The following is an 8,600-nucleotide window of genomic DNA, read 5'->3' on the forward strand; positions in this document are numbered from 1 at the left end:
GAAACGATGTATCCCAAGGCACCACCAACCAGTTTCTTCCTGTGCCTCTCCTCCAGGGCCTGGAGCATGTGTGACATAATTTCCTGTGCACTGCTGCTCAGCGACAGGCCAGTCACGGAGGTATAGGACTCCCGTCGCCTGGCCATGTCCAGCACTAGCTTCAGATGCAGAGGATTCCCACTCAGCTGAAAGCTATGCATTGCCACTTCACACTGTTCTGGAGTCAGGCTTCGTTGCGCTTCCCTCATGTAGACGTCCATGATCTCTTTACCCTGGTCGCATGATAGGGGTTCTACCTCAAATAAATCTCCTGGCACCTTGCCCATTCACCGAAGTTTAGCCAAAACCGAAGAGCCTGTATCCGTGGTGGACACCACCAAATGGACATTGCAGGGGATGTCTTTGGGAAGCCAGTGGAGTTTCTGACTGTGGGTGGCGTACGAAAGTTGGTCGAGGGCGTCTAGTATGATAAGAAGTGTGTGTCCTCGCTCCGACACCTCAGCTAGAAGGCCATGGAAGAACCTCACCAGGTCCTCGTGCACGTGTGCTGTTAGCGGGGGGAGCGGCAGCAAACTGAACGCAGCGCAGATCTGGAAACAGACGCTCCGGAGGACGCGGTCCACGTCGGAGCTCTCGGCCGACGTCCCCAGAAACCTTAACACCAACACGGCCCTGGGATCCAGGAGGCCACGCACCTCCTGAGCCAGCTTGCAGAGCAGCGCCGTCTTACCCACGCCCGGAAGCACCTGCACCACCAGGGGCGCGTGGCGGACGTTGGTGTGCTCCCACATGGCCAGGCAGATCTTCCCCAGGAGCCCCTCAGGGCCGCGGAACACAGCCAAACCCTTCCTGGCCCTCAGAGCCATGTGGTGGCTCAGCTCCTGGAGCAGCCAGCCACGGTCTTCTTCCCCTTCCCCTCCCACCTCCCCATCCCCCTGCCCCTCCCCTGCCCTGCATCTCCTCCTGTCCCCTTCATCCTCACTGCACCAGCCACTGGGGAAGCAGCATCAACCCTCCTGGAGATGCGGGCCTTGGTCTGGGACACAAGCTGCTCGCAGAGGCTCTCCAGGTACTGTGCGTGCTCCTTGCGGCTGGGCTCGATGGCTCCCTTGCTCAGCTCCACACAGTGCAGGTTGAAGATGCCCGGCGAGGAGACTTGAGGCCTGAGAAGAAGTCCTGGGCCTCGGTATCCAGCAGGCCATCAGCCGTCACATCCATGTTCTGGGCCAGCTGCTTAGGGCTGTCCTTCTTGTGCAGGTGGGGCAACACCCGCACAAAGAGGACGGCGGAGGGCTCGCTCTCGTCCCCATTCGGTGTTCGCAGACCCTCTTCGATCTCATGCTCCGTCACTATGGAGGGAGAACACCAGAAAATGGATTGATCGATTCTACAAATGTGGATTTTCTACAATAAGTTACAGCTAATAAGCAAATAAGCTACCAAGTCATTGTGAATTCATTGTAGTTTAAGTGGAAATGTAACTAGAAAGCCACCATGAGAACACACCTTGATCTAGCAACACTTGTCTACACACCACAAGGCAAACAAAACGACTGGTTTTTAGCTCGCTCCTATTCTAACATGACTGATCCAAGATATTGCTAACCTCTGACCAGATTTGAAGAACTGGTGTTTTTGTTCAGCAGTGATATCCCCGTCTTCCTCAGCCTGCTCGGCCGCAGTGCGTAGGAGCTGCAATAGTCGAGCCTCTGTGTAGCGCCAGGAAATGACATTGTCTTCCTGCAGCCGCCCACTGTCAGGCCGAAGGTCATTGTAGTGGGGCAACAGAGGTGTGATTGCCTGAAGTACGTAGACAGGCGGGACTGCATTGTTGTCTTTCCTGAACCATTGATGAAGAAGCCCCACCTGGTCCTGTGGTTGCTTGGACAGCAGCACCTCAAATTGTTTTCCACAGAAGACATGGGGGATAGGGCGGTGGCCATACCGGTTCCCTAGCAGAGCCTTGAGAGCCAGGGGACAAATTGAATCAAATTAAATCAAAACTACACATAAAATACTGTTGGGATTATAGATTTCAAGATCCACTTCATTCAAGGAAAAGAAGAGCGAATGAACATTTGCGCAGGGTTCTCAAACACCGGTCCTGGAAAGCTACTAGGTGTATAACTCAGTAGCTCTCCAGTCTGGAGTTGGACTCCTGTGCTAGAGAAACAGCACATCTACACAGTAAACCTACAATGAAACTTGGTCCCACAGACACTCTCTTGCAAGCCTGTATTTCCTGAAGACACAGTTCTGTGGTCATGTGGTCCACAGCGATGGCATCCCGGAGGCCCCATCTCATATCCACAACCTTCGGTGACAAGGAACTTTAAGTCAATACTTAACACTTCCCCAAACACTTCCTAATCATGAACTTCTAATTCCCAATAATGATTTTCTAATAATGATTTGAAATGAGAACTCTATGACATGTTTTATGTCTGATTGCGGCCCATAATGTACTGCTACTCACCTCAAACACTAAGCCCAGACTCTGACAAAATGCTTGAAGTTCAGGATAGGCTTTGTCCAATAAGGCATTCCTCTCACTGTTACAGGAGGGGGTCGCAGTTCCGGAGCGATCCACTAGGTGTCCTCCTCCGACAACCTTAGGCACCTCCTCACTCACAGCCTGGACTAATCATGATCCTATTGGTGTCACCTGTGTCTACCTGTTCACCTGTGTATTTATGCCCTCACTTCCCTGTGTTCCCTTGCTCAGTTTTTTCTGCTAGTTTCTTATTGCTCAGCAGTACTAATCAGTGTCTGATTGGAGAATTATGTACAGGTACTAGAGAAGTGTTCCTCCCTGTTTCTTTATTATTTCAGTCGTAGTTACTATTTCGTATTTTGGCTGTCAGCCTGTTTTTGGAGACTTATTTGCTCCACCTTTCTTTTATCGTGTTAAGTCCGTTAGTTTGTATCCTGAAAATGAAAATACTGAACCCATACACCATTGTGAAAATACTGAGCCCATACCATTAGGAAAATACTGGGCCCATACCATTGTGAAAATACTGAACCCGTACCATTATGAAAATACACCTACCTGTAAATGTGGAGCTGATGAAGACTTGGACCACGTTGGACCTGAGCTCCAGTCCTTCAATTGACTGACCTCTGAGCACCTCCATATTGAGTGCTCCTCTTGGCGATACCATGGTCCTCCCCACTTATCACTGTCCCAGGCTAAAACCTTCCTCTCATCTCATAACACACATTGATTTCTCATCTCCAGAGGTAATCAGATATGCATTCTGACCAGACTTAGCTACTCTGACTGTAAGCATGTACTTGTTAAACAGTTTTTTGATGACTACTTAAGGATCCAAACTTGAGCATCCAATCCAATTGCCTCTTGCTCCTTGTGCTTCATGTTGCAAACTGAAATTAGATTTCCACAACTTAATGTTTTTTTCTTTCCCTTCAAATCCTATTTGTCATTTCATCCTTGGTGATCAAGCTCTCCAAGACAACCTATGGCCCTGTTCAAATACTTTTAAATTGCACCCTTGGTTCCTCTCTTCTTTGAGGTAATTACTGATCTAACACTAGTGAGTAGGAGAAAGCCAAGATTTCTCTAGATATAATTCCCCCACCCAATCAGGTCAGATCAGTGATTGCATTAAGGGCAAGGAAAGGAGAGGGAGTTGGCTGTTGAATTGCAGTTGAGGCTCACCTTTAATTACATGGGGGACAAGAGGCAAGACTGATAGAGCGTTTTAATATGTACAGTCATTGGTTACAACTCAAGACTAGCTTTCACCAAGCACTTTTAGGAGCCGATGGGCTTGATGCCACTAGTCAAATCAATTATCAGAGCTCGGAAACTGAACTTTTCTTTTACCGTGTGATAGGGATTAACATTTTTCCGAAAATCTACCAAGTTTCAATACCGGGAATAATTCATATTTATCCCATGAGTCCCGGGAAATACAGCAAAATCAGAAGTGCCCATTTAAAACGTTTCAAACAAAGATATGGTCAATATGCCAGGGTTCTCCCCGGCTTGGCTGCGCCAAAGATTTCAGAGCAAATAAAACTGATATGTAGTAATGGAGCCCCATGGGACTCGTCTGAAGTATGACCACTCTATGGAAAGATGAGATACTCACGAACATGATGGTTTTCTACAACACCCACAAGTGTCACGGGACTCGTCTGAAGGTAACCCGGTTCCAATTTTGTTCCAACAAAATAAGTGTCCAAAAAAGAAAAATATTTCCTGAGCTTTCTTATCTCTCCAAGATATAGAGAACCACAGTATGAGTCATAATACCCATAAAACCTAGCAGTCAAATAGGGAAATGGTTCCAATAGTTTTTCCACCATTCATTTTTCCCATTGGGGATTTTAGAGACACTTTAAATAAGGGCTGTGTTTTGTGTAGGCTTACCCTAGTGTGACGTTTTGATAACCATGTAAATCTCTCTACTTGGGGCACTCTGGGACAGACACTTCAAAATCGTATTCTTTATATTTTTGGATTGTGTGTTTTGCCATTTATTAATGTGTTATTCAATGCATTTCTATGGGCTATAGTAGTAAAGGCCAAATTCAATATTTAATCAAATATTTTGATTAAATGTATATACCTACAGGGATCTTAAAATTCTAAATAAAATATCTAAATGATCCATGGTATGACCATCTTAAAACTATTCCATAAAAAACTCTTCCTTAGAAATATCTCACACGGTTTGTTGATCACACATTCTTTACAGAAGCTTTCATAATGGCAGCAAGTATGAGACAGCACAGAGAAGCAGGGGAAATGTTATAGCAGTATTTTGACATGCATAGGCGATAGACATGCTTTGATAATGCAACCTATGGATTACAGAATAAAGTGAGGAATTTTCATGCGAGACATGAGTCAGGATTTTGGCTTTAAGTGGGATTGGGACTGTGGATGAAAATAGCCAGGCTGGAGAACAGGACAGGAGAAGATAGAATTTTCCCTCATGTCTCACTGAATTCATGTCTGTGACAGAGATGCCTATGTAGTGAATTGTGCATTGGCCTATCAAATGTGACTGTCTGAAGAGTCACAACGACAGCTCAGAGGCACACGCTCTTTTATAGGCTACATAGTTTTCATGTAGGGTTTATTAACTGCATTCGGGTCGTGTATGCAGTCCAGCTTTGACTTTGTGTAAATATGCTAGGCTAAAGACTTCCAGGCGCCAACTTGTTTGGATATGTATTATTAAATGTTTTGCTAATCTGATGCTGCGCATGTCATGTGGAATTGCATTAGTGCCAACATTGGGGATTTGTTTTTGTAATTTCCCAGGTCTTGCCTCACAGGTCCTCAACTGGCAGCTTCATTAAATAGTACCCGCAAAACACCAGTCTCAACGTCAACAGTGAAGAGGCGACTCCGGGATGCTGACCTTCTAGGCAGAGTTGCAAAGAAAAAGCCATATCTCAGACTGCCCATCTTAATCTTTTCTTTTTATTGTCCAGTCTGAGATATGGCTTTTTCTTTGCAACTCTGCCTAGAAGGTCAGCATCCCGGAGTCGCCTCTTCACTGTTGACGTTGAGACTGGTGTTTTGTGGGTACTATTTAATGAAGCTGCCAGTTGAGGACCTGTGAGGCGCCTGTTTCTCAAACTAGACACTAATGTATTTGTCCTTTTGCACCGGGGCCTCCCACTCCTCTTTCTATTCTGGTTAGAGCCAGTTTGCACAGTTCTGTGAAGGTAGTAGTACACAGCGTTGTACGAGATCTTCAGTTTCTTGGCAAGTTCTCGCATGGAATAGCCTTCATTTCTCAGAACAAGAATAGACTGACGAGTTTCAGAAGAAAGTTAATTGTTTCTGGCCATTTTGAGCCTGTAATCGAACCCACATTTGCTGATTCTCCAGATACTCAACTAGTCTCAAGAAGGCCAGTTTTATTGCTTATTTAATCAGCACAACAGTTTTCAGCTGTGCTAACATAATTGCAAAAGGTTTTTCTAATGATCAATTAGCCTTTTAAAATGATAAACTTGGATTAGCAAACACAATGTGCCATTGGAACACATGACTGATGGTTGCTGATAATGGGCCTCTGTACGCCTATGTAGATATTCCATAAAAAATCAGACGTTTCCAGCTACAATAGCCATTTACAACATTAACAATGTCTACACTGTATTTCTGATCAATTTGATGTTATTTTAAAATGGACAAAAAAATTGCTTTCCTTTCGAAAACAAGGAACATTCTAAGTGACCCCAAACTTTTGAACGGTAGTGTATATACAAAAGTATGTGGACACCCCTTCAAATTAGTGGATTCGGCTATTTCAGCCACACCCATTGCTGACAGGTGTATAAAATCAAGCACAAAGCCATGCAATCTCCATAGTTAACATTGGCAGTAGAATGGCAAGTACTGAAGCGCTCAGTGACTTTCAATGTGGCACCGTCATAGGATGCCACCTTTTCAGCAAGTCAGTTCGTCAAACTTCTGCCCTGCTAGAGTTCCCCCGGTCAACTGTAAGTGCTGTTATTGTGAAGTGGAAACGTCAAGGAGCAACAACGGCTCAGCCTCAAAGTGGTAAGCCACACAAGTTCACAGAACAGGAGCGCCAAGTGCTGAAGCGCGCAGCGCGTAAAAAATAGTCTGTCCTCAGTTGCAACACTCACTACCGAGTTCCAAACTGCCTCTGGAAGCAACGTCAGCACAATAACTGTTCGTCGGGGGCTTCATGAAATGGGTTTAAATGACCGAGCAGCCTAAGATCAAATTTTTTACATTTTTACATTTTAGTCATTTAGCAGACGCTCTTATCCAGAGCGACTTACAGGAGCAATTAGGGTTAAGTGCCTTGCTCAAGGGCACATTTACGTCATTTAGCAGACACTCTTATCCAGAGCGACTACAAATTGGTGCATTCACCCTATAGCCAGTGGGATAACCACTTTACAATTATACTATTTTTAATTTTTTTTTGGGGGGGGGGGGGGGGGTAGAAGGATTACTTTATCCTATCCCAGGTGTACCTTAAAGAGGTGGGGTTTCAAATGTCTCCGGAAGGTGGTGAGTGACTCCGCTGTCCTGGCACCATGCGTAATGCCAAGCGTCGGCTGGAGTGGTGTAAAGCTCTCCGCCATTGGACTCTGGAGCAGTGGAAATGCGTTCTCTGGAGTGATGAATCACACTTCACCATCTGGCAGTCCAACGTACGAATCTGGGTTTGGCGGATGCCAGGAGAACGCTACCTGCCCCAATGCATAGTGCCAACTGTAAAGTTTGGTAGAGGAATAATGGTCTGGGGCTGTTTTTCATGGTTCGGGCTAGGCCCCTTACTACCAGTGAAGGGGAATCTTAACGCTACAGCATACAATGACATTCTAGACGATTCTGTGCTTCCAACTTTGTGGCAACAGTTTGGGGAAGGCCCTTTCCTGTTTCAGCATGACAATGCCCCCGTGCACAAAGCGAGGTCCATACATAAATGGTTTGTCGAGAGCGGTGTGGAAGAACTTGACTGGCCTGCACAGAGCCCTGACCTCAACCCCATCGAACACCTTTGGGATTAATTGGAACGCCGACTGCGAGCCAGGCCTAATTTCCCAACATTAGTGACCGACCTCACTAATGCGCTTGTGGCTGAATGGAAGCAAGTCCCTGCAGCAATGTTCCAACATCTAGTGGAAAGCCTTCCCAGAAGAGTAGAGGCTGTTATAGCAGCAAAGGGGGGACCAACACCATATTGATGCCCATGATTTTGGAATGAGATGTTCGACGAGCAGGTGTCCACATACTTTTCGTCATGTAGTATATACTCAATGGTTTCTCTGACGTGGCTCGACAGTGATCAATCGACAGAGATATGTTAAGATATTAATTATACAGTAACAGTTGTATTCTTAGGACAGTGTTGTAACGGCTTTATGGCCGCGAGTGTAACAACAGTTGTATTCTTAGGACAGTGTGTTGTAACAGCTTTATGGCCTGGAGTGTAACAACAGTTGTATTCTTAGTGTGTTGATTTCAAGTTCTTACTGTTAACCTACAAAGCATTACATTGGCTTGCAATAGTCTATGTGCCAGGGGGCTAGGGTCAGTCTGTTATATCTGGTGTAATTCTCCTGTCTTATCTGGTGTCATGTGTGAATTTAAGTATGCTCCCTCTAATTCTCTCTCTCTCCCTCCCCTCCCGGAGGACCTGAGCCCTAGGATCAGGACTACCTGGCCTGATGACTCCTGGCTGTCCCCAGTCCACCTGGTCGTGCTGCTGCTCCAGTTTCAACTGTTCTGCCTGCAGCTAGGGTACCCTGACCTATTCACCGGACGTGCTACCTTGTCCTGGACCTGCTGTTTTCCACTCTCTCTCTACCGCACCTGCTGTCTCGACCTCTGAATGCTCGGCTATGAAAAGCCAACTGACATTTACACCTGAGGTACTGACCTGTTGCACCCTCTACAACCACTGTGATTATTATTTGACCCTGCTGGTCATCTATGAACATTTGATAATCTTGAAGAACAATCTGGCCTTAAATGGCCATGTACTCTTATAATCTCCACCCGGCACAGCCAGAAGACGACTGGCCACCCCTCAGAGCCTGGTTCCTCTCTAGGTTTCTTCCTAGGTTTC

At 46.0% G+C, this 8,600-nt stretch overlaps 1 pseudogene across 1 annotated transcript in view; it reads right to left on the minus strand.

Moving 5' to 3' along the window:
* The window catches only part of LOC311137565 (NACHT domain- and WD repeat-containing protein 1-like), a 12,833-nt pseudogene extending 9,696 nt beyond the window's left edge, over positions 1-3,137 (minus strand). Inside the window, exons 1-7 of the transcript in view lie at positions 3,049-3,137; positions 2,477-2,552; positions 2,198-2,314; positions 1,614-1,962; positions 988-1,349; positions 348-916; positions 1-158 (exon numbers count right to left, since the gene is read on the minus strand). The exon at positions 1-158 is cut by the window's left edge and continues 6 nt beyond it. The product of the transcript in view is annotated as an NACHT domain- and WD repeat-containing protein 1-like (transcript). The remainder of the gene's footprint in view (positions 159-347; positions 917-987; positions 1,350-1,613; positions 1,963-2,197; positions 2,315-2,476; positions 2,553-3,048) is intronic.
* Positions 3,138-8,600: the final 5,463 nt, after the last annotated feature.

Source organism: Coregonus lavaretus, assembly GCF_964263955.1.
Source record: "Coregonus lavaretus genome assembly, chromosome: 11".
Taxonomy (NCBI): domain Eukaryota; kingdom Metazoa; phylum Chordata; class Actinopteri; order Salmoniformes; family Salmonidae; genus Coregonus; species Coregonus lavaretus.